Source organism: Arvicanthis niloticus, chromosome 25 (genome assembly GCF_011762505.2).
Source record: "Arvicanthis niloticus isolate mArvNil1 chromosome 25, mArvNil1.pat.X, whole genome shotgun sequence".
In the NCBI taxonomy this organism is placed as follows: domain Eukaryota; kingdom Metazoa; phylum Chordata; class Mammalia; order Rodentia; family Muridae; genus Arvicanthis; species Arvicanthis niloticus.
In genome coordinates, this window is record NC_133433.1 from 14,318,706 (window position 1) to 14,346,206 (window position 27,501).

The 27,501-nt window shown below is 35.6% G+C and overlaps 1 pseudogene; it reads right to left on the reverse strand.

The window, feature by feature from the left end:
• Positions 1 to 1,613: 1,613 nt before the first annotated feature.
• LOC143438335 (kinesin-like protein KIF2C) lies at positions 1,614 to 26,265 on the reverse strand (annotated as a pseudogene).
• Between the last annotated feature and the right edge of the window lie 1,236 nt (positions 26,266 to 27,501).

Consider the following 27,501-nt stretch of genomic DNA (forward strand, 5'->3'; position numbering starts at 1 on the left):
TATATCTAAATATACCTAAATTTGCCATGGATCTAAACAATTCTCTGAAAACAATTCCTAATAGAAATACCTTAAAGTGAGACCTAAAGTTATTTTCAATTGGATTAATTTGTATCCTAGTTTTAAAATCTATCTTCTTTGTTTCTGTCTCTTCTTCTTGCTCTATCAGCCATCTATCTATCTATCTATCTATCTATCTATCTATCTATCTATCTCTTTTGCCTTCTCGGCTTAACATACACATACATACTGCACCACAAACATAAACTCCTCTCTCCCTATGACCTACTGTTTGCTTTTGCTGCAGTATAGACTAACTCTCAAGGTTTACAGTCCTAAAGTTTAGAGCTCCTTTACACATTGTCTTTATATACCAGCCATATGTTTTTAAGTGAAGCAAGAAGCCATCCCAACTGTTTTGAAATATAGTCTAATACAATGAGGCATATACACTCCAACAGATGCAGACTGGTTGAGTTGTAGAAATAGTAAGAAATGAGAAGTTAATCCTTTTTTAAACTTTTACTTCATGGTATCTAAAATTAGCATTTTCCAGTACTACTAAATACTTACTTTTTATTTTTTAAGTAAAGGTTTCACTCTGTAGCCTAGGATTTTCAGTAATTGCATATAAAGATTGTAGAATCAGCTATATGTCCATATGACCAATTTGTGTAAAATAAGGTGCCTAACTTTTAAGATTGATTCTATTATTTATAATTATGGGTATTGTGTGCCTGTGTGTAGGTATACAATCATGTGTAGGTGTTCCAGTGAAAGCTAGAGGCATCAGAACCCCTGGAGGTAGAGTTAGGAGGCTATGAGTCAATCTACATGGGTGTTAGGTATCATAGTCAGGTCTTGTGCAAAAACAGTACTATTTTGACCTCTGAGTGTCTCTCCAGCTTCAATAAGATATAGAATTCTATTTTCAACTAAATAATCCTATGTTCCTCTAGCATGCTAACATGATATTAATGTAAATGTTTTGCATTAAGATATTTAATAACATATTCTATTTTAAATTTCTTCGGCTTTATTTTAGTAATTCTGTTCAAAAGTTTTGATTTACTTACTATACTTCATATTAATTGAATTTTGAAAGCTATTATTGTTTTCAGGAGCTTTTATTTCTTTCTTTATTGTTAGGTACAACATAAATAGATAAAAAGAGAGAACTAGAGATTTTCTTGGGCTTCAAAAATAAAAACAAATAGGTCTCAAAATCTTTTCTTTAAAAGTATAAAACATGAGAGTGCTCAGACCAAGGTTGATGCTGCAGGCCAGAGGCAGCAGGAGCTGGACAAACACCACTTCTGTATCAGAGCCTGGACCTCAAAGCTTCTCTACTAGCAGCTGTTCAGGAGGGTCAGGATGCTGTACCAGGAAACTACCCAAACAGGACTCCCTCCTAAAGGGAGAAGAAATGAAAGTACCGTTGTTAAAGTTCTTTCTTCCTTTTCCAAACCAGCTTTCCTGGGCCTGATGCCTCTTAGTTGACATTTATCAAAACCCATCCATCTTAGTTTCTAACCAGAGCCAGAAGGTGTCCAAAGTTTTCTGGGGAGGGGAAGGGGCTAGTGTGATACCAAACAGATCTTTATTTGAAGTCATCATTGGTGCCAATTCTCAATGCTTATTTGTTTGCTAGCTTGTTCTTTCAGCTGCATGACCAGGCCTACCTAAGGATTTGATGACTTCTCGAAGGCCTAGAAAGTATTTAGCCTGCAGTGCCAGGGTAGATTCTACCTTGTTCACAAAGGTTTCCAAATCATACTCTGGCTGATCTATTATCTTAGAGAACACAGACCAGCCTGGTCCTTGCTGTATAATCTCTTTGAGGTCTTCCATGGCCTTCTCTTCCATCTTCCTGATTTGAGTCATGGCTACATTAAAGTTGGACATCTGGGAAGACAGCTCCTCCTCTTCATTACCTGCTAGATAGGTCCCAGTAGAGCTGGCTTCCATTTCCTGTTTCCATCTGAACTGGTTGCTTTTCACTGGGCCTGCTGTGTGGGCTCAACTTCTTGTCTCTATCTATATATCTCAGAGTGTTTAAAGTATATTCACAGATGCTTATGAAGACATAAATTACTTGCAACCTACTTTTAATAAGGGTTCAACCTTCCCTGAAGCACACCAATTAGCAGAGGTAGTGGAAGAGAAAAGATATTATGGGGAAGTGGACCTGTTCAGCAATAGTTCTTTGGAGGTAAGCTCAATCTTCTTGGGCGACAATTCAGTCCAGCATCTCAGTCCCATTGCAAACACCAAATATGATTCAGCAGTTGTAGATCAGTCCTCTAGGCAGGCAGACACTAAGCACAACCTGGCAGCTACAGTCTAGTCCTTTCAGCAAGCAGAGGCAACTGTAGTTCAATCCTGAAGAAACCACCGAGCTTGCCAACCTGCCCGAGGCAAGGCTGCTGAAGTGGCAAGCAGGTCCTTGGTGAGATTTTCTCAATGGCAGCATTACTACAAGTTGAGCTCAACAAGGCTATGTAAGGTAAACCAATATATGTGTGTCTTTAGCGAAGAATAGAAAGGCGGAGCAAATCAAACCAAGGCTCAGAGCTCATCTTCCCCTGTCTGTGGGATCATACTTATACTTTTTCATTAATCATCCTTTCATGTGTCTGCTATATCGAAACATTCTTTCACATGTATCTGCTTCAGGAAAACAGTCTTTCACGTGTTTGCTTTAGCCAGACAACCTTTCACCTGTGTGCTGCAGCAAAATATCATTTGGCATAATTAACTTTCCAAAGAACTAGAAGTTTCCACTTCAAGCCGATGCCTGGTGAGATCATGCACGTCCTCCAGTTCTCCCCAGTGAATGAGTCTCTCAGCACCCGTTTCAGCTTGCTCTCACTGAATGAGGTATGAGCCTTGCTCTGTCCCAGCACCCTGATGCATGCCTTCAGAGCCAGGAGAGACTTGATAATTTCTGCAACCTCCATGGTAGTCTGTCAGTCAGCACTAGAAGTGTCTGCTCCTCTTTCATTCCCTGCCATAACCACCAAAGAGAACTTGCCATGTAACCCTCCTTCGCCTCAAGAAGAATCTGGAAGCAGGCATGGGAGGGGAAGAAACTAGAGTTGGCAAATGTTTGTCCAGAAGTCCTGCAGGTGCTGCCTGTGTTGTTTATTTTGATGACATCAGACTTCATCAAAAACAGTTAAGCAGGTACTCCTGCGGTGCCACAACCTGCACCTGCTTCTTGCTGTCTTGTAGCACATGTAAGTTGGCCTTTTTATTGAGCAGATCAAACACCTTCCCATTGTAGATCTCGAACAATGTCATATAAACTTCCAAGTTTAAGTTCCAGTATCGAGACTGATTCTTCAGAATGAAGACGTCCCAGGAAGCCATTGCATAGATCCCTTTAAATGCATTCTGACTTTTACCAGACAGGTCTCCATCCACTGTGTCTTCCCACTACCTATCTGTCCATAGGCAAAGCATGTTGGTATTCCCACTTCAAAAATCATCTGTATCAGTGGCCTGTGGCCTTGCTGTGAACCTGTAGATGATTCATTGGAAGCTGATTTATCAAAGGCAAAGCAGAAAGCCTGGGTCTCCAGGTACTTCCTTAAGTCCACTTTTAATGAGTTTTTAATGAGTTCAGGAGCAAACACTTGCTGGGAACAGAAATCACATCAATTCTTCCTTAGTCAGTTCTTGTTTATTCAGCGGGCACTTCCTAACACAGACGCAGATCCTATGTTCTTCAATAGGGTCCGTCACAATAAGTGGCTTACATTCCATACTAATTTGAAATTATTTAATCATCTGGGCAAATTCCCAGTTTGGAAAGCTGCTGTTATATTCCCGAGCTCGCTTAATTCTTATCTCAGAGTTCTGGGCCCTCTTCTCTTCCTGCTTATTCTTCATTTTCTATATCTCCTTCACAATACATGATTTCCTCTGAACTGAATTCACAGATTTTGAAGAATAGGTGCTTCGGGTGGAGTGTTCTTGCTTTTCTACCTCCTTGAGGACAGCACATGTCAGCTGAGTGGTGTAGTTTCCAAGCTTCTTGCATTTGTGTTACACATTGGTGTTTTTGAGTTCATGGAGTCACATCAATCCCAATTGTTTCCTGGTATCTCTATCAACATTCAACGCAGCAATGGCTTAATTCCCAGTGCCATTATAAGCACAGTGACCTTGGAGAAATCCTTTGTTTCACTGGAATCGACTGAAGGAGATACTACAAACAGCAAAGATATTGATGGCATGGCTAGAATAAACCCAGAGCATCTTTCCTTACAACCGAAGGACAGTCTGCTACTGCAGGAAAACGTAACTGACCCAAAGCAAAAATGGAAATCAATCATCTACAAAATTCTGGCTCTAAAAGAAGACCACTGAAGCTGTTCTACTCACATCTCCTCTGTCTCAGAGATTTGAATCCCTCCTCAAGAGAATGAAATGGAGGAGGAACTGCCTGTGCTTCAAACTCTTGCATAAACAGTTTCCCATTCCCACATTTCTACGGGCCAACCTAGGCCCTGCTGCTCCACAGTGACAGAATTACCATTGTTGGTGGTCAGGAACTAACTTTTAAAATAAAAAAAATCTGGATTTCTGTTATTATAAATTCAAATAGATACATTTGAAAAAATATTTTTATATTGTGAAATCATTACACTATTTCTTTCAATTTTAATAATTTTTTTCATTTGATGAGTAAAATTTAACATCCTGTTCATAACCAAAATGGAAAAAGAAAAATAATGAAGGAAAGAAAAACACTATAAGAAGAAACAAAATATAGGTATTTTCTCAGATCATAAGACTTTTTATAAAATTAATTTTTAACTTTTCAAATTGCAATTAAAATATAATTATATTAGTCTCCCTTCCCTTTTCTTACTCCAGTTCGTATTCCCGTTCCTCCTGCAAATTTCTCCTAAATCTTCATCACTATTTACCATATGTGTGTGTGTGTGTGTGTGTGTGTGTGTGTATTTGCTGAGTTCATTTAGAGTTGAGTATAAAAGATATCAGAGTCAATCACATTGAGTTGGATAGACAATCAGAGGCCTCACTCCTGGGAAAAGTTTAATTCTCCTTTTCTCAACACCCATTAATTGCCTATCATTTTTTGTCTAAGGGTGACAACCTTGGGACTTTTCTACTTTTATGTTATCATGACTACTGGTATTCCTATTTCTCAGATCTTATTTAGACAATCACAGACCACTGCACTATCAAAGGCTTAGCCTTGTCCTCAGTCAAAGTTTGTAGTTCTAGGCAATCCAGACTCACATCAGACTTCCTGTTCTTCCGTCTTTTGTAATATTTCTATCTCCTATTCTGTAATGTTCCCTGGCCTTTAGGTGAAAGAGTTGTCTTGTAGTTGTATTTGTTTAGGCCTGAATCCCTACAATCAATTAGGTTTTGCATTATAAGCACTTGAAGTATTCTGCGATGAAAGATAAAAGAGGAGAGCTGAGAAGAGAAGCTTCTTTAATGAGAGGTGAGAACTATATTTATCTCAGGGTATAAGCATATTTTACAGTACTATTAGGAATTATAGTAAAGTTGCCATAATAGGTTATCTTCTAAGATGTGTGACCTCAATAGCCTCAGATTGTTGGGTAGGATTCTAGAACCAGGCAAGGCTTCTCCCTTGTGGAGTGGGCATTTAGTACAATTAGACAGCTGTTGGTTACTACCAAGATATAGGGCCATTTTTGCATCTTGGATGATATCTTGTCATGTTGTTATTCTGTGGTTCATATATGTCACTGGTAGGTAGGACTGTTAATTTCTTCCCTTTCTCTTCTTTTGCAAACTTCCTTCAGTTATTGCCAAAGCTAAGCTAATGAAAAGATAGTGGTAAGACAGAGCCAATCTGAATCTTTCAAGTCCTGTGTCCAAACCAGGGAATGCTTTTAGTAGTAAATACTTTTTCCTCTAAGAGGCGACTAGGGATATAAGAAATAATCTGTATTCTTTTGAGAGCCCCTTGGACTGCTCTGTTTGACAACTTGAATTGAGGTTCCTCATGCCTGGGAGACAGGTTTTTGTTAGCTTAGGACATTTTAGAGTAATTTGTTAGTTTGACATGGAAATCCAGCTTCTGGTGGTTTTGCTTGGACGTTTTCAAACAATGGATAATAATGGCTCTTAATTTCTCTGTGCCAAGCACCCAACTTATACTTACTGATTTTGTGTTGTTTATGAACTTTCTAACAAATTGTTAGAGATCCCTCTACCCAAGAACTTAAACAAAACCAGTGTCAGCCTTGGCTGCTTTATAAACTATTATTTAGTTCAATTCTTAAGTCTATTCTTAAACATCTTTGGCATTTTCTCTTCCTCAGATATCTTTCCAAGAATCTCCATGAACAATAATTAACAATGACCAGCATGTGGATGCTGGGAACTGAATCCAAGAGTTCTAAAAGAACAATAAGTGCTCTCAACTACTGGGGCACTTCTCTGTCCATCTCTTTGGATAACAAACTATTGTTTATATTAAGTACAATCCAGAAAGTGTACATTGGTTAATGTGCATATTTGTAGAAGTGTGAGTTAAGTATTTTCCATTTAGATGTATTGTCAATAGTAAGGTTCTTGGGACTTCCAGTAGAATTCCATTATCCTGTATCATTTTACTCTTTTCCATAGGGAGAATACCATTTTTTAATTCTATGCTTTGGCTGGATTATTTTAGTCTATGGAACAGATGGCTTTCAAGTTACTGAGGTAGCTCTTGAGAAATGTCTTATGAAGTACAAACTTAGGCAATAAAATCTTTACACAATTTCTCTCATTTTTTAAATATGAATTTCATAGATTGAGTTCATGAGACCATAGTTTTCATATCTATGAATTCATAAAGTTAAAACAAGAGAAGTTCAACTTGTATGTATTTTTTAAATTAATAAAGCATCCTTAACAAACTGAAAAGTCTCTAAGTAGACTAATGACACATTAGTGAACAAAACCAAAACATTAAAATGAATTTAAATTAGTTCAGAGAAGCAGAAGAAAATAATTTTAATTCTCATCAACTCATGCACTTTCTCTTAGTTTCTTCAAATGCAAATTGCCTTATACTTTTAGAATGAGTTTATTATTTTCTCATTTTGTTGCTAAATAGTCTTCTTATTAATTTCTTTTAAGTTGTTATTGTTTGTAACATTCAAATGTTTTAAAATTGCAAATATCCCAGATTCAAATAATGACATTTTGGGCCTGAGTGTTCGAATCAGTCTGAAGTTCTGAACTGATTATAGAGTCATGCTCTTGGAGTCTACCTGTAGATAGTTACAAAAGAGAGATTGGCAAGCTTCTCATTTCTTCACCACACCCAAGGAATGGGTCCCTGTGAAGCAAGCATTTCTGTGCTCAGTCCCAGCTGGCCTAATCTTCCTCTGCGAGTGTTGCATTTCTAGACCAGGTGTTTTTCACACCAATGTCCCTGTATAAAACTCAGTGTCAGGGTATCCAGGATCCTCTGCTAACACTTCCTTAGTTATAAGCAAAATGGAGAAAACACAAAGACATTTCTCTATGCTGACTAAGCATTCCAGAGTTCACTGTCCTCTCAAATGGGAAAGAATTTCTTCCTGTGTGCGTGTGTGTATGAGTTCATATGTTTAAAAATACATGAGTGTGTGTGCAAGTGTACATGCGTGTTTATATGCCTGACTATGATGGCAATAGATTAATATTGGATGTTATTTTTTTTAAAAAAAACTACACTTTATCTTTCACAAGGCAGCATCCCTATCTTGGCCTGTTGCTCACCAATTAGGTTATGCTGGCCAGTGATAAGCCCCAAGATTAGCCCTGTATCTACCTCTCCAATGCTAGGATAAAAAGTACACACCACTGTGACTAGATTTTTATGTAGGTTATGAAGACCAAACCTGCCCAACAAGCACTTTTCTGACTGAATCATCTACTCAGCCCATCCATTCTATTTCTTTGTTTGTCTACTCTTGACATGTGACAGCTCAGATTTCTTCTCCAGGCTAGAGGCTGCCCTGATCTACATCTATCTACAGGTCATTATGACACATTGAAAACTTCCTCATGAATAGCTATACTTTAAGGCCTGGGAATTTTCCCATTTCCTCCATTTTCTAATGCATTTCTACATTTAAAGATATATTTCTGCTGGGCAGTGGTGGTGCACGCCTTTAATCCCAGCACTTGGGAGGCAGAGGCAGGTGGATTTCTGAGTTCGAGGCCAGCCTGGTCTACAGAGTGAGTTCCAGGACAGCCAGGCTTACACAGAGAAACCTTGTCTCAAAAACAAAACAAAACAAAAAACAAAAAACAAAAAAAAAAAAGATATATTTCCAAGTTTAGAGTTTCAGGTGGAATTGATTGCCGCCTCCTTTCTTTTATCTACATCTTGATAGGTAACTGAAAAGTAATAACGTATTAAAATAATTTCAACTACATAATTATAGAATCCAGCCTGGAATGTACAGCACATATGGAAATGAAAAGGAAAATAATCTTCAGTTATCTACCCATAATGACATAGCCATCTTAATTATTTGTATATGTATCTTCAAGTAATATTTTATATGACAACTACAAAACAAGTATTTAGAGTGCAATTGCATTGTTTTATTGTTACTTCGTTCACAGCATATATTAAACACAGCTTAGTATGAATATGGACTTTCAAAGAGTTGCTAATAATACTTTATAGTGAACTCATATAACTTCGTCCTAAGACTGTATCTGGCTTGATTATAGAAATTCTGAGAGAATTGCTTCTTAATTTAGTATTAACTACTGCTATAATTGGATCATGAATGTTCCCCAAAGACTGAGAGTTTGAAAACTTGATCCTAGAAAAGTTTTATTGGAAGCTATGGATACTTTAAAAAGTGGGACCTATTAGGGCTTCTTCAGGTCATCGGACTACACCTTTGAAAGGACTATGACCCTGGTGGCTCTGTTTCTTCCTTGGCTTGTGATGCAGTTCCAACATATGATCCTACTATGATCTACTGTTTCATCACAGGCATACAATATTGAACCAATTATTCATAGAATAAAACTTCAAAAACCACCAGCCAAAATGTGTTTCTCCCTTAAGGTCTTTGTGTAAGGTATTTTTACAATAGTGAAAGAACTAACACAACTACACATTTATCATCTTATTCATCCTCATCCCCCAGAGGTGATTTCCAATGTAAGTGTTCATGGGTAGCTTAGAAATAAGAATTATTTTATTTCTGAAATCATGATTTTCAGACTTCGCTTTGGCTAATACAGAGCTGAATTGAGGAATAGCTATTAAGAAATAAGAAATCTGCCTCACACATCCTAAAACTCCAAAGAATGAAGAAAAACACTTCATAGTGAAAACTAGAGTTCAAAGATTTGGGAATTAAAAAAAAAAAACCATACTTTTATTGTTGCTGGAGAACCAGAAAAGATATTGGAAGTATTATTTTAGAGTTTCCTAGAAATATCTGCCTATCTATCTCACTATTTGGAGTATAGGCATTTCCTGGATTCTGGCCTTTTTTAGTACATTAAATATTATACAACTTAGTAAATATAACTGTTTTTAGGCCTGTGAAAGTCATTTTACTTTGTTGATTGATGGTCATGAGAAAATAAAGAAGTAGGCCTACATTACAGGAGAAATACACTTTAGTCATTCCCTTTCTTTCTTTTTCCCTTGAAGAGATTCTATTTGAATAACAATGACATGCATTTTGTTCTAAAAGTATCTATATCATGAATATATTTTCACATCTATGGGAGAATACATGGGCAATCCTACGTATAAGTCTATAAGCCTAAAGACTAGCTACTTGAATGATTCCTAATAACTCCATAATCCAATTGTCAAATCATTCCGTTTAAAAATTTTTGTAGCAATTTACTTAGACTCCCTTTCAAAATAGGATACTCACACACAAAAAAAGAAACCAGACTGTGGAGGGGATATGTGACCTAGTCTGGGGTGTGGCTGATAAAATCAGTGACAAAACATTGGAGAAAATTGAATTTCCCTTCCTGAGTGGTTATCAATTAGACAGTTTGTTCATTAAGGGTGGAGCGACATGTCCACTTCTCCCTCTCAGTGCTAGGACTGTGTCCTCCTGGAATCTATGCAGGGCTTGTGTATGCTATCATAGTCTCCATGAGCTCCATCTCATGTCTGGTAGATGCTCTTTCATTGGTCCCATCTATCTTTTCTGCCTCTTAAGTTTCTCTATCTCTTTTCCGAAGCTCCCTGAATCCTGAGGGAAGGAGTTTGATGAAGACAACCCATTTAGAACAGAGTACTCCAAAGACTCTCACTGTCTGCACATTGTCCATTTGTTGATCTCTGTGTTAGTTACTGTGTACTACAAGAAGAAATTTCTCTGTTGGGGGTTAAGTGTGGCACTGATTTATGAGTACAGCATAGTGTCATCAATAAAACATGACAACACATGCTAGTGAGAATGTGAGGAAAACAGAACATTTATTCATTGCTGGTGGGGATTAAAACTGGTGGTCTTAGTTAGGGTTTTATTGCTGTGACATCATTTATGAAAGCAAGTATAAATAAATAAATAAATAAACAAATAAATAAAGTGTTATTACAGGGTTACAGAAAGGCAGAGCAGACAAGAGTACATGTTGTTAAAAAACATGCCATAGTTATACCTGATGTCTTGTATGCTAATTTTAAGATAATAAAATATTAAAAATGAATTAATATCTCCCCAAGTAGGTTTCTAAAAGAAATTTGTTAAGATACCCAATTAATGAAATATTATATAAAAATATCAACAATATTCTATTTTTATTTTTCTGAAACTGGATGCAATGCTCATCTTCTCCATTCAAATCATGGTTGTAGCAGTTGGGAAGCATTAGGGAAATGTCAGGAAAACAAATTAAGAATGTGCCCTTGAATTGTTTTCAAAAGAAAAGTAGTCTTTACTCTTGCTGCCTTAAATATGAGATTTTTTTTTTTTTTTCAGTTCAATACACAGCCTGGCCTGCCCAGTCTCCCCATTATGACTTAACAATAAATGCTCCCATATAAACACAGACTTTTCCCAAATGCCTTCATGAAAATGAAAAAAAGAAAGAAAAAAAAAACAATTTTAACTAATCTCACCAAAATTTTAAAGAACAGAGACGTGAGAATTCAAAGTAGGTGATGAAACTGAAATGTACTTGCTTCGTCTCTGTGTAACATTGAGAAACTCTGGCGTTGGATCAACTCTTTCTATTCTATAAGTCAGAAAGGTCTCTAGGTGCTTAGTTTTAAACCAAATACAACTTAATATCAATGGAAGAAAAATGAAAAAAGAAATATAAAGGTATGTAAAAACTAATTTCTGTGTACAGTAAAGATATTATTGAAATTAACTGAAAAGAAAGAATAACATCAATATCTTATTCACTATGTCCTGGTTTAAATGAAAATGACCCCAATAGGCTTATAGGGAGTGATGCTTTTGGGAGGTGTGGCCATGTTGGAGTAGGTGTGGCTTTCTAGAAGGAAGTCTGTCACTCTGGGTGGCTTTTAGGAGTTCAGAAGCCCAAGCCAGGCACAGTTACTCTCTTTTCTACTGCCTTTTAATTTTAATGTAAAAATCTCAGCTCCTTCTCCAGCACCATGTCTGCCTGACTGCCTGCCACTATACTTCCTTGCCATGATAAGGGACTAAATCTCTGAACTCTAAGCCAGGCCCAATTGCATGGTTTCCTTTAAAAGTGTTGCTGTGCACAGCAACAAAACAAAATACTAAGACACACTAAAATATTAATTATAGCAAGAGAATTCTCATCATTTTTTAACTCTGAGCTACATGTGTAAAGTGCCTCATACCACACTCCATCAATACCATAGAATATACTGAGGGAGAGTAGGTCTCAGTGCGAATGTATGAGGTGTATATTTTCTTATTAAGAGCACAGAATAGGTTGGAAAGAAGGCTAAAGATTTATTTTGAGCTCCAAGTCTCCTCTTCCGCCTCAGCACTTTAATTTGTTTTGACCAGCGTCTTTTCTATAATCTCTGGTGTCATTGTTTCTTAAAGCAGGTTAGTGTGATAAATGTGGATCTCCTATTTCAATGTGAAAAATTTAGCCTGAATCTAACATAAGTATTTTCTTTTTATACATTCTTTTCCAAATGAATTTAACTCCCTATTATTGGCTTTTATTTTTAAAGAGTAGAAAAGAATGAGTAACTCATGAAATTGTTGAAAAAGTTCAAAGTCTGCACCACAATGCTACTTTCCATTCCCTGAAGGATCCTGGCCCCATTCTTCTGCATAAGTACCATTCCTCTCCCCTGCCAAATCTCTGCCATTTTATCAACCCAGTCACCTGGGATGCCTTCTATCCTCCATTTTCAGGTCCTTTTAATTTCATGCCTGAGCTATTTCAATAGTCTCTTGTCTCTGATCTCCAGCTTATTTCCCCTCCCATCCTTTTTGTTCACTGTTGCCAGACTAATCTTTCTAAAGTATCATTCTGAAACTGCCATTTCCTTGCTTCAAAATATTTAAAAAATTTCAAATAGATACAAAGAGAATTCCAAGCTGTTTGTTGACAGCAAGCTGTGCAGGCTCCATCATATGAACTAGGTAACATTTATTACTTACAGTCTAGGATCCAGGCATTTTGCACACATTTCTTATAATCCTCAGAGCAATGAAGCAAGGCAGGAGTTGTTATTCCTTTTTACAAACAGGAAATGGTGGATCAGGCAGGGTTTAGAAAGAGCAGAAATACATCAGCTAGCAATAAGAGCAGATACGAGCCTCTACTTTTGTTTCCTTGTAAAGGATTAGTCCTTCCTCCGATATCAACTTTCAAACAAGTGTATACTTAATATGAACAGTTTCCATTTCTATATTTCACTTGTCTCCAGGATGATATCCACCATTAGGCTACACATCCCTTTCAGGGAAGGGGGCTAGTCTCTTTCCTTCTTTGCATCACTTAGTCCATATCAAAAATAGAAAGTATATTCAGTACATATTGACTGAAGAACTACTCAATTAAAAAGATAAAGAAGGCATTAATGATATCTAACGTTGTGCTTGAGATTCAAAACAATTTGAATACTATGTTTTTAAGATGGTGAAGGTGTTAAGTGTGTGAGAATGGTAAGAGGTATGTTGGAAATCAGCTGACAGACTGAGTATGAAAAATGTAAAATCTGTATTTTTAAAGTTACATGATGAATTTTGCCTATCTTCCAGTTGTAGATTCTGATTAATTGTTGGATTCATGAGCATTCGATTCTTAGTACACTTTTATGAACAAATGAATCTTCTTCCTATGGATCTGTTCTAATAGTAGACTTGTTTAAAAAAGAGACTTTGTCATCCATCTTAGGAAGCAAATATCATTTTATTGTCTACTTGTGATATTCACAGTAACCTTTAACAAAATAATATACAAGTTTGTTTTTTCTCATTTTCAATGCGTGCTATATTCCTCTTGGAATGGTTAAGAAATGAATAGAGGGCATTAACTTTTACATCTTGATATTTCAAATATAAAGAGTAATTTAATAACACAAAATGTTTACAAGTTCAACTATAAAATTTAATAAATACAGTGACTCTAAAATTGGAAAAGAATAGATAGACCCAAAGGAAGTTTCCCATTTAACTGGTAATAAAATATAAATATGCTCAGGGCTTTATAACATGCAATAAAATGTCTTCTCACACAAGCAAGCCCACACACATGAATTTCTGAGTTGAGCAACATCATTGCTGGTCCCTAGATAGCTGAGTCTCCTTGCAGAAAGAATTAGCAATAAACCTCTCATAATTCCTTGCCTCTTTGCAACAAATGGTTAGTAGTATAAGTGAACAAAACTACTCTTGGAAACCAATTATTAATACTTAAACAAAGGAAGTTTTGTTACTAACTATAAAAGCACTTTCTTACCTTAGCTGATATATTGGATACCAAATGAAAGTTATATTCATACAAAAATAAAATAATGAGAAAAATAACAGAAGCAAAAGTTACATATTTGGTACGACTGGTACTTGAAAATTAAATTTCAATTAGTGGTGTTTAGATTCTGAGAATCTTAAGTCATAAAGAGTTAACAATAAGAAAAAAGTACCATGAAGCAACAAGAGATGTTTATCATGATTGTAAAAACACTCTTATTTATTTTATTAGGCAATTTTCCATTCCCTTCCTTAGTGGCAGGGCCTGTCTGCCTTGCTACATAATTGGTTTCGGCTGCTAGCCATCTGACAAAGTCAATTATTTCTTGTCTGCCATGCGGTCCTAGGAGAGATCTCAATATCTACCAAATTTAGTTTGAAGCAGCTCCGTTATGTAGTGAAAAGGGAGAATAAAATCATGATTCCTCTGCATACGAATGCAGCCATACACAGGAAGTATGATCAGTTTATATCATGGTTATAGGTAATTTGTCTTTTCATTGAAAATAGTTCATCTTTTTCTCTCCAAGGTAATAAAATTTTAAAATATTTATAACTGCAAGCCGTCTAAACATGCTAAGATATTTTCTTGTTACTTGAATAAAATTTATGTAGAGTAAGGGTGAATATAGCCCCATTTGATACCTACTTAGGATATGATTGTGTGGAAAATTTTGGATATATATATGTGTCCAATGAGGAAATTTTTGAAGGTATTCAATTACAGTTCCACATTTAAAAAACAGCTTGTTCTTGCCCCTCCTGTGTGTGAACTGAAGGTCCTACTAGTTCTCCTTTGCTCCTTCCAGTCATTCCCTTGGGCACACCTCTATTATCTTTTTGATTCTTCCAAGGGTCCATAGAATTATACTAGGGATACTATAGCCTCCATACTTGGCTGAGATTCAGTTAGTTTACTTGTGTCCTCCTTCTCTACCTCTACTTTATTCTCTGTAGGGAGCCTCTATCCCAGCATGCCTCAGCGCCACATCCCACTTCATTTTCATTCTCTTAATATATGTCCCTATCCATGGCCAGATCCAAAGTACTACTAGATCTCTCTTTGCCTCCCTTTGTGGATCCACAATACAAGTCTTACTAACAGAGAACTCTGGGATTATCCACTTCTGCCTTCTGCGAAACTATCTTCGACTACACCTATCAGAGACTTCTTGGTCTGAACCCCAAGTTCCAACCAAAATTTCAGATCTGGGAATAATCAGAGTCTAAATGTGAAAATGTAGCGTGGACCCAGTACTGAAAACTAACCATTATTCTTCTGAGCACTCATGCAACAAAGGCAAGACCATACAGAAACAACACAAGGCACAGAAACCATCATAACTCCAGATGTCTAGATCCTATCACAAAGACAAAGGATGAAAAGCAAAGACAATTTGACTCCTCAAGAAACCAGCATCCCAATTGTAACATGACTTGCAAAAATAAATAAAAAAAACCCAAATAAATAAATAAATAAACCAAAAACAAACAAAAACAACAAAAAATAAAACCATTAGCTTAAGCATAAGACAAGAACCCCAATTAGCAACTATGAATATGTTTCAAGGACCTTAAAGTTGATATAAATGCCTCAGTGAAGACTGTAAAGCATGAATAGTTAAAAGAAATAATGAAAATAATTCAAGGCAGTAAAGTAGAACTTAACAAGTAAGTAGAAATGCTTTTAAAAAAAGGAGTCAAACTAATATAATGCTTCTAAAAGAAAACAAAGAAAACCAAACAAAAAGGTTTGTTTTAAGAATTAAAGAAAAGATAACTCACAGAAAAAAAATCTAAAAAAACCAAACCAACCAAACAAACAAAAACCCGTAAAATCTCAAGAAAGTCCAGAATACTCTGAAAAGAATAAACCTATAAATACCATTATTCACAGGAGAAAAAGGGAAGAAACCCAAGTCAAAGGCTCAGAAAATATTTATAACAAAAGCATAAATGAAACAGTTCTAAATCTAAAGATTCCATTAAGGTGGAAAAGAGATTTAGAATCCATTTAGATAGGGCCAAAAAAAGGTATCTCAGAATGACACATCATGATCAAAAAACCACTAAATATACAGAACAAGGAAATCATTTTAAAAACTACACAGATAAATAACAAGTCACATATAAATCTAGGCCCATTAGAATAGTGTCCATATTTTCCATCAAGACTCTGAAAGATTAAAAACGACTGGACTGGTTTTTTTTTTTTTTTTTTTTTTTTTTTTTTTTTTTTAAGAAGTTCTGAGAGACTATAGACACCAGCCCAGACTATTATACTCAACAAAACTATTACAATCAAATGAGAAAGAAACACATTTGTCATTAAAATAGATTTAAGCAATTTATGTCTACCTATCCACAAAATTCAATTAGGGCTGCTTGCCTGGAACACAAGCAAGTAACTCATCTTCTTACTGAAAAAAAAAAAAAAATGACTGTCAATCTCTCAAACGTTTACAGCCAATGAACAGCGATGAACTCTTCAAGTGTCTCATGAATCCATACTGGAATGTTAATATGCTTGATATTATGCAAGTCATAGACAGGTCACCACATCTGCTGGAATTCCAGTCATGGGCTTTGCCTAGGTTTAAAATGCTAGGCATGGTCTCCAGTTTTAAAGCTAGCGTTTATGCATTCAAATAGTGTTGGTTACCCCCCAAATTAGTATTACATCAGTGTACGTGTCATTCCTGGAAGGTCAGTATTAAAACTTGCAAAGAGGCCATTCTAGTGAGATCTTTGATGACCTTTCTCTATGCCAGTGTCCTGTATTAGAAAAAAAAAAAAAAAAAAAAAAAAAAAAAGATACCATGAATGCTATCCAGCAAGAAGGAAGCTCCTGTCACTATTAAATGCTGAGAATGTGGACCATGCTCATGAAGGTGGAAGTCCTATAATCACTCTGTCCAGCACTCACAACCCCTACCATATAGTGAGGTAAGTATTCATTAGGTCAGTAGACACACTTCTCACCCTTGTAGATCAGTGTAGACTATTTACAATCTTTGACAGACTGTACCACTTTCCACTTCTTCCTTTTGAGAGTTTCTAAATCCTATAAAGAATCCCCGAGTGTGATTACTCACAGATTCATGCTGGGAGAATCCAATTCAAGAGTATCAAACATAATGGATTATATTTTCAGTGGAGTATTCCTAACAAAAGATGAAGCACTATTGAGCATAGCTTAAAAGATAGAAGTTTGTCCTCTACAAAATGTAGAAACTGACTTTTATTGGATCAAACTATTAGAATCAAAAGCATTGATAGGTGTTGAGTTTGATATTTAATGAAAGCCACTGGACAGGCTGACTATGTGGCAGAGGCTCTGCTTAGCTCAGGCCACTATGCTCTGTGGCCTGAAGCCAAGCGCTCCACAGCTGGAAGTGGCCAGAGGCCATGATTGCACCACAACTAGAAAGGCCAGTCAGAAACACTGGCCCTGGCACCAATGAGATGCTACCATGGGAGATGGCTCTGTCTGCCAGTCTTGTACACTTTCTCTGTAAGGCTAGGCTGAGCCCAGACTATCCTACCATCCACACAGTAGCAGGCATAAATGAGACTGTAATGTTTAAAGATTATCCAAAGGCTTTATATATTTGATAATGCGCAATCATCAAGATGCCCACATAAATGTAGATGTTTCCCAATTAGCTAACCTAGATGTAAGTTGTTATCCTTGACTGTCCTGGACCCAAGTGTGATCCTCCATGGCTCTATATCTCAGGCTCTTTAGCCCCTCCTCTTCCTTCTCTTTCTTCTCTCCTTACTCTTCCTCTTCCCCTCCTTACTGCTCTCACCTTAGCTCTTCCCAACTTGTGGGAAAATATGCTGCTACAGATAGGCAGTATGTATTCTTCAGACAATTCTTTCATTTTTGTTACAGATGGCTACAGCCTGCTGTCTCCTTATATATATTGTGTGTGTGTGTGTGTGTGTGTGTGTGTGTGTGTGATTTAATTCAATTTCCTTTTAGTGGCGGTTACAATAAAGTAAGGTCTACCCTAAAGAACTTATTTAAAATTAGTTACCTCCTTAACGGTCCCATATCTAAATACAGAATCAGTTTTAAGTTAGGACTACCACATGAATTTGAGGTGCTGGTAAACAGTTACATGATATGAAATCTTAACCACTATCTTCAATTAACTGGGTAATTTGTCTTGAAAAGCCTATTGTATTTCAAAATTTCATTTTCAAAACAATTTTTCTATGAAGTATTGCCAAATTAGTTTAGTTAAAGGAAGAAAACAACACCAGCTTCTTCTCTGTAATAGAAAACACACAATGCAAATAAGTCATTTAAAAATATAGAGACTGGAGGCCCCAGGGAGTTTAGAGTTCTGGTGAGATGGAGGATGGGGGCTGGGGACATCTTGGAGACAGAGGATGGCGAGGAGGTATGGGATATGGAAGAATGGGAGGGTGGACCAGGAGGACAATAAAGTCTGGAGTATAAATAAATAAACAAATGATTAAAAATATATAATGTTATTGGTTATTTTATTTATTTACATTTCAAATATTAACCCCCCTGGGAAAGGATCTTTACCAGTCCTACATCTGATAAAGGGATAATATCCAATATATACAAAGAACTCAAGAAGGAAGAATCCAGATAGTCTCTGTACAGAGCTAAACAAATAATTCTCAACTGAGGAATCTCGAATGGCTGAGAAGCACCTAAAAAATTGTTTAACATTCTTAGTGATCAGGGAAATGCAAATCAAAATGACACTGAGATTCCACCTCACATCAATTAGAATGGGTAAGATTAAAATATAAAATCAACTTAGCCATTGTTTTTTTTTCTGGAGCCAGGTGTGGGAGGGCACAGCTGTGAACTTACCACTCTGGAAACCAAGGGAAAAGATCTCAAATTCAGTGTATAGGCTGTACACTGAGGCTCAAAACTGTTTTACTGTGAACACTAATCTAATAAACCAGGAAGAACTATTCATAGTCAGGACATTTTCTGTTTGATTTTTAAATCAGGAAAAGAAGGATAATATTATGAAACTAACTGAACTAATTTTAAGATTCTTAAACAAAATGATTGAGGGTAGATTTTTTTTTCTCATTCAGAAAGTTTTTATGAGGATTTATCCAGTGATTAAAAAAAATCCTGGGTTCTTCAAATTCTGTTCATATTAAAACTTTTCTTTAAAATCTGACTTATATAATTTTAAGAACATTCAATAGACTTTCATACTGAAACGAAATCAGCTTCTCAATATGCCCTGTAAAGCTATAACATGTGCATTGTGAGAGTCTCACTCAGCATGTGTGGAAACATTTCCTGCCCCATAGAAAATATAGATGTCCTTCATTACATCTTCTCTGAAAAGCAGAAACCAATACCTGTTTTTATGTTTAAAACCTGAGGGAAGAAAATCCAACCATCAGGACAGATCATCAAAAAGCAAACCATGCCTCAAACTGGAAACCTAACCTTATTCCCAGAGCTAGTGAGGTTCTGGACCTTAGGAATGTATCTACGACTGCCACTTTGATAGAAATATACTATTTAAAATAAGCCCATGAATTAGTACTTGTATTCTGTGAAATTATCTTCAGAACTGAAGCACAAATTAAGCATTTCAAAAAAAAAAAGAGTGTCTTTGTTGATAACCTATCTGCCCTATAACTAATTTTGAAAAAAGTTGTGGTAAGTGGAAAAATAAGTTGGAAACTCATAAAAAAATTAATTAAAAAAGCTGGGATGGGGTGAGGGAGTCTATAAATAAGGAGTAAGCAAAAATAAAATAGAAATACTCATCTCTCATACATATAATGGCTTGATAGAAACATTTATATAAACAATGTTTTTGTTCATATATTCTTATGTGGTGACTTGAATTCTAATGGCCCTCATGGGCTCATATATTGGAATGTTTATTCACCACTGAGTGGAACAGTTTGAAAAATATTAGTTGGTGTTACCTGGCTGGAGGAAGTTTGGCCTTGTTGAATTAGGTGGGTCCTTGAAGGAGGAAGTGTGTCCTTAGGGGTAGGCTATGGAGTTTCAAATGCCAACAAAACACCTACTCTCTTTTTCTGCTTGGAGCCATCAGATCAGTATGCTGAGCTCTTAGCTACTGTGACAGAGCCATACCTGTCTATTTACTACCACGGCGATCATGGACTAACCCTCTAAAACTGTATGCTAGCTCTGAAAGAAAAGTTTTCTGCTATTAGAGATATCTTGGTCACAGTGTTTTTCCACATAATAGAACTATAATTAAGACAGGTTACATACAGATCTCCTATACTTGTACATGTATACTTGGATGTACATAATTTCACAAATTTTAATATATAAGAAATTACATAAAGATCAGAATATTTTGTTATAAAGTCTAATGATATTCTTGAAGTCTTACAATGTTAAGTAAAGGTAGGCTTCTATTCATTATATGTATGTTTACACAAATGAAATGCATTACTACATATCATAATATTTCAGGCAGCAATTACATTATTTTAAAAGAGCTGTAAGATAATACTAAGGAAGGAGGAAAAATCAAGTTAAATGTCAAGTTTGGTTAAAATTACAACAGATAGAAAAGAGTGACAGATAAAAATTGTAATAAAAAGAGCAGTATAGAAATGAAAAGCAAATATGGTAAATATTGATCCAAGTGTGTCAATTACATGTAAGTAACTGAATTAAAAGACATACTTGTAAAACTGGATAAAAAACAATGGACATATGTGGGACTGTGAAAGGATAGCTTTCGTTTTGTGGAGCACTGGATAGAGATGGCCGGAGACCCAACAGGTATTCCTGAAAGGGACGGCATACATTTTGCCATTCTCCCAGACTCCAGGCTCCTGACATGTGGCCAAAGACCTCCATTGATCCACACCTTTCAGCCACATAGAGCAATGCCCCTACAGCCCCTCCCAAAGAGAGGTTTGTGTCACCCTGCACAGGTAGAGGTGACTACAGGCCCACAGACCCTCAAGAGATCTCCATATTAATGAGATACCTAAAGGCCAGAGGGCATAGCCAATTAAGCATTCCTTCCCAGACCCTCCTCCTTACAGAAGGTATTTAACCAAAGGCTCACTCTGGGGGTGCAGGGGGTACAGCTTCATCCACTTTCTGCCATGACAGTAAACTTTTTAAAACCATGGACTTCCTTGTGTCTTTGGGGCCCCACAGTGGGGAAGGCCTTTGATTACTGGACTTTTTTACATTCCTGCCATGGAGGCTGCTAACTCAAGCAAGCTAGCTGACCCAGCCAAGCTGTAACCAAGAGTCTCCTACCCCAAGGGGCTCCTCCAGAGCTTTTCCCTCTCACCCCTCTTGGCTGCAGGCTAGTCCAGCCCATATGCCCTCGCATCTCAATTCTTCAACAGCTCCCAGCAGTGTCTGGGAGCCCAAGGACAGAGACCACCAGTCTCCTCGACAGCTGCTTCAGCTGCGTGGAGTAAACTCAGTCAAATTCCTGTGCATCTGCCTCCCTGAGCCATGGCAGACATGCAGAAACCACAACACAACCCAACAGGACCCACACCTAGGCATGAGCTACATCCCTGCACACATATGCTCATTTTCTCAGATATTTAGTGCCTTTGTTTTTTTAAATTGTATAAAGTTAGGTGAGGTGAGGTTATGTGAGGTGTGGTAAGTTGATACATATAAACAAAATGCAATGATCAAATAAGAATTAATATCATTTTCTCTTCTTTAAACATATATTTAACATTTTTGATTTTCATAATTTTCAAATCTATAAAGTTCAGTATGATACTTCATTACATGCATCAACTCAGGAGTGATCAAATTAAGGTAATTAAAATTTCAACTTTCTTACCATACGTTGAATTTTGGGCTCATTTTTTCTTGTCATTCATAAAATATATGGCAAGTTATTTTAAAATATAATCACCCAAACGTGCTAAAGACACTGTAAACTCTGTTTTATAATTATATTCAAATTTCTTTCACATCTCATGACTTTCTAAGATACGGTAATTAGTAGCTTACATTTGTATTAACTTCAATCTCTTAAAACTAACAACACAGAGGAAGAGCATATCATAGCTGTCAGAGTTTTATTTCAATTAACATAATATTCTTTAATTTTATTCATTTTGGTGTAATTGTTAGTTACAACATTTTATTGAAAATATAGTATGTATATACATGTATGTATGAATATTGATAAAATCTATATTAATTATATCTCTTCACTCTTGTGAATAAAATTATAATAGCCCTAGGCATCAAAATGCCTATTTGATAAAATTTCATATTCTTTGATATATATTCAGTACTGTGATAGGTCTATCATATGTCTGACTCAAACCTCATACCCTTTTTCATAATTGTTATAATCGTATTTCAAGTAAAGGTATTTAATTTCAGTTTTCCCTATATCTCGATCAAAATTTCTAATATTTATTTCTACTTTTTGTTAAAATTGTTTCAAATATATCTCATCATATTTTTAACAGATATTTCTTTGATAGCTAGTGATCTTAAAAATTCCTTCACCATTTGAGTCTTCTCTTTATGATTCACTGGCAGTTAGTTTTTATGTCATAGAGTGTTAATATTTACTCACATAGTCTAAGCTTCAATCTTTTTAAGATAAATAATTTATAGGAAAATATTTTCTTTTCTTTTTTTTTTTTTGCACAAGGTTTCAGGGCTTTGTGTTTGTACTAAAGTCACTGAAGAAAAACAGATGATATAACCTTTTTTAAAATATTATACCCACACCTATTTGTAGAAAAATAGAGTTTCATACATTAAAGAAAAAATATAAAATCAAAATATATTGACATGTTTAGCTCTATCACTCATCTTTTAAAAGTTTATATAAATGTCTTGTCAAAATGAACATGCTATCTTTCTTGATATGTTATTTATATAGGTTCCAAGAAAACTTCATACTGTACACTGTCTTGGAATGTCCTTACAAAGTATTGTCATTAGGTAACAGAGTAAAACCTGAGTCTTTTCAGCAATATAAATTATTCTAATCCATGTACACTATAACTATTTCTATTTTGGTGTCATTTCTATATTACATCAAATGGAGTTTTATAGATTTTATTGAAGAGGTCTTCAGATATCTCATAGATATAGGAATGTAAGTTAGGTATATAAACACATTTAGATATATACTACTAACTGTAGTCAAAGGAAAGTAAGAATTGCTATATTAATTTCAGAAACAAAAAATCTATAGCAGGGAAAGTTGTAATATAAACAACATATAAAGACAGAACTCTCAGAATTACACCTGACTTCACAACAAAGACTCTAAATTCAGAATATCCTGGACAGATGTCTTGCACACCCTAGTATACTACAAATGTTAACTCAGACTACTTTACCCAGGAAAATCTTCAATCACCATAGATAAAGAAATAAAGATATTCCATGACAAAACTAAATTTAAACAATATCTTTCTAATAATCCAGCCCTCCAGAAGATACTTGAAAGAAAACTCTGACATGAAACAGGAAATTACAACCAAGAAAACACAAAAAAATAAATCATTTTACAGTAAAATCCAAAAATAGAGAATCACAGACACAAAGTAACAACTCCAAAATCAAAATAAAAGGAACTAAATCATTGTTCATTTATATCTGTCAACATCAACAGGCTCAATTCCCCAATAAAAAGACATAGGCTAACAGACTGGATACATAAACAGAATTCATTATTCTGCTGCATATAAGAAACACACATCAGTAACAAAGATAAATACTACCTCAGAGTAGTGTGTGTTCATGTATATATAATTTAAATAATCTTTAAAAATAAATAGTAATGAACTGTAGGAGGCTAAAACTGATAAGCTACAAGGAAAAATCATTAATTTATTTTTATAGTTTAAGCTTCACTATCTCTCTATCAAAAATGCAATGATCCCTCAGACAAAAAGTCAAAAGTGTAACAGAACTCAATGGTTTCATCTCTCAACTTTACACATGTGATAGCCATAGATTGTTCTCCAAGCAGAAGAATTCTCTAAATATACATTTTTTCAAAGTTTATATTGAAATTTCAGGAAAAACATCATATTCTGTGCCATTAAGCACATCATGCTAAATATTTTAATTGTTAATGTATTTATTTACATTCCAGATGTGACCCCCCCTCCTGATTCCCTCTCCCACAGTTCTTCATCCTAATCCTCTTCTCCCTTGCCTCAAAAGAGGGTGCTACACCTCTCCCCTCCCCACCACATCACCCTTTTCATGCCTGGCCCAAACCAGGCAGCCCTCTGCTACATATGTGTCCCGGGGCTGGGGACCATTTCATGTATACTCCCTGTTTGGTGGCTCAGTCTCTAAGAGCTCCCAGTGGTCCTGATTATTTAAGACTGCTGACCTTTCTGTGAAGTCTCTATCCCTTTCAACTTTTTCAATCATTCCCTTAAATCATCTATAAGGGACCTCAATCCAATGGTTGGGTGTTAATTATCTACATCTGTCACAGTCAGCTGCTGGTTGAATCTCTCAGAGGACAGCCATGCTAGGCTCCTGTCCGTAAGCATAACATCAGTAATAGTGTCAGGCCTTGGTGACTACTCCCTTCCACCGCCCTTCCCCCTTGAGTTGGATCCCAAGTTGGGCTGGTCACTGGACAGCCTTTACGTCAGCCTCTTCTCCATTTTTTTCCTTTAGTTCTTTTAGACAGGAACAATTCTAGGTCAGAAATTTTGACAGTGGGCTGGTAACTCTGTCCCTCCACATGGGGCCCTGTCTTTTTAACATATTTGTTCTCTTATCATAATACAATGAACATGAAATAAGTAACAATATTATAAATAAAAAATTTCAAAGAGTGTGTACATGGCACAAAATAGCTGTAAACAATAGATGATGAAAGATGAAACTGGAAGAAAGAATTAAATTAAATTAAATGAACAGACATTACCAACATTTATGAATAATATCACAATAATTACAATGAAATACCATCCGACCATTAGAATAACTATTATAAAGCAAAGCCAAAAATAATATAAAAATATAAGAAATGGCAATTAGTATGTGAGATATTGAAACCCTTGTACATACATTTGGTTGCTGGTAGAATTATCAAAATAATACAGCCTTTGTTAAAAGCAGCATGATGGCCAGGCAGTGGTGGTGCACACTTTTAATCCCAGCACTTGCGAGGCAGAGGAAGGTGGATTTCTGAGTTCGGGGCCAGCCTGGTCTACAGAGTGAGTTCCAGGACAGCCAGGGCTACACAGAGAAACCCTGTCTCAAAAAACCAAACCAAAACAAACAAAACAACAACAACAAAAACAAAACAACAAAAATCAGCATGATGACCATTTACACAATTATAATATAATTACAACACAATGAGCAGCACATTTCCTGAGAATGCCATCATATTTATTGAAATCATTGTATGACTAAGATATTCTATACTCTTTAATCAAAATGTTTTATAACAAATATAGTACAAAACTTTATTTATCATTGATAAATGGACAAGCAAAATATTCATGTACTTAGAAAGAAAAAAAATCTTGATTTTACTAGAACATAGAGAAACATAGAGGACATTATACAATATCAAATTACCCAGTCACTAAAGAAAAATTCTTAAAGAATTTATGTGTATGAAGTGCATAGAAAAGTCAGAATTATGGAAACAGAAATAAGTTGTACAAGGATTTGACAGGAACAAATTTGTAATATTCTTCGATTCATCTGATTTGATTGTGCATATTGTTGAATAAACTCATCCTTTCTACTTCTTTCTGAACCATGGCTGGCTGCTTCAACACAGCTGTTCTGACTTAAACTTCTCTACATGCTGACTAATTCAATATGGCTTCTCTTAGCTTCTCACAGAATTGCTGTACTTGCCTCAAACTTAGTCTAGCAATTTTTCCTAACCTTGTGGCTTCTTCTGATTCTCTGGCTTCAACTACTTCTGCTGACCTGCACTGAACTGCATGACCTCACAAAGGAACTCACCTCCACTTAGTCTTCAACTTCCTCTGCCTCAACTGAACATAACTTCACTGTACCATCTCCTTTGCTGACTGACTGAACAGAACTGACCTAACTCTGAACTGCACCAAAATGAATTGATGTGAACTCAAATGACTGAACTGTACTCCAGCTGACCATCCTCACTGTTCATGTCTGTTCCCATGAAAGTTGGAAATATGCTACCTGTTTTATTCTGACAAATCTTTCTCTGATTCATCACTTTGTCTGCTCCTCAATTAGATGCCACTTTCAAACATGGTTGTTTTCTTCCATAAGCTAAACTTACCTATATTGTTTGGAATTAAAGGTGTGTGCTAAAACTGTGTCTGTATTCCAATCCATGTTGCTGGATAAAAATTTCTGTACATAAATTGAGAGTTATTATAGCTCAGGAATTACTTTTGTAATTTCTGATGAAGTATATCTGACTTCTGAGAATTAATGCTTAACTACTGTGTACTTTTAAAAAAATGTTTCAGTGAAAAGCTTTATGATATTTATCATATTTACACATAAAAAGCAAGAAAAACAGGGAAATCATTATATAACCAAATGTCAGCATTTTGCTGCAATTTCTCTTTACTACAGCTGTTTTCATGTACAAATACATGAAAAATAAGAAAATGATAAAGATACAGCTAAAAAGCCTTCCCATATTAAACAAGTATGACAAAATTAATACAGACAATTGTGGAAGATGCCTGTCCATACCTTTGCATGTTTTTCCCTAAAACATAGTTGAGAAAAACATGATCTTAAAATTTACTATCAAATATAGAACCTTGTCTCTTATCTTTCATAAAGTACAATAAATATTGTAAACAGATTAAAAAGGGAACTGACAAAATATGTTAGCTGAATTGTTGTTTCTAATTGTCTTCTGAAATTTAACCTTTGTGATTAGTCACCAGGTACAATGATATTCTTTGAAAAAATCAAATAACCATCATATAATGAGTATATCCCTAAATATACTGGGTATATTTGCATATAAGTGGTCCTGTGCTACCTCTATATGTAGGTAACGCTGACAATGTGATGTTACTGCCCCCTAATGGGTGGAATGTGATAGGATTAGTTACTGTAGAAGAAATTATCCAATGATGATAAAGGCTATATATGTGGTTAATATTTACCTAACAGATTTTCACTTTATTAAATGTGTATTTTATAATCCAATAAGGTGAACAGGGCCAGCCTTAATATTGTTACTTACAAAATATGTACTATGAAATAACAAATGTCCATAGTAGCAAGTTTACAATAGGAGCTCAAAAAATCCAATACAGTACTTTTAAGTACTTTTAACTGTTCATTACAATATGATCTTCAAGTCATGACACAGGGTCTACTACTTAAAATTTTAAAATCAAAATTTGTTCTTTAATAAGGAAATGTGGATATAAATTAGTAATTCAATTGTGAAATGGGGAATAAGTATATTTAATCCATAAATTATATTCAAAATTGTGCACTAAATAAAGCAATCAGATAATCTGAATTATATCAGTACTATGATTTGTATTAAAATAAGCGAAGTTAGTGCTTGTTTTGTTTTTTATTATATTTTAAACTTAT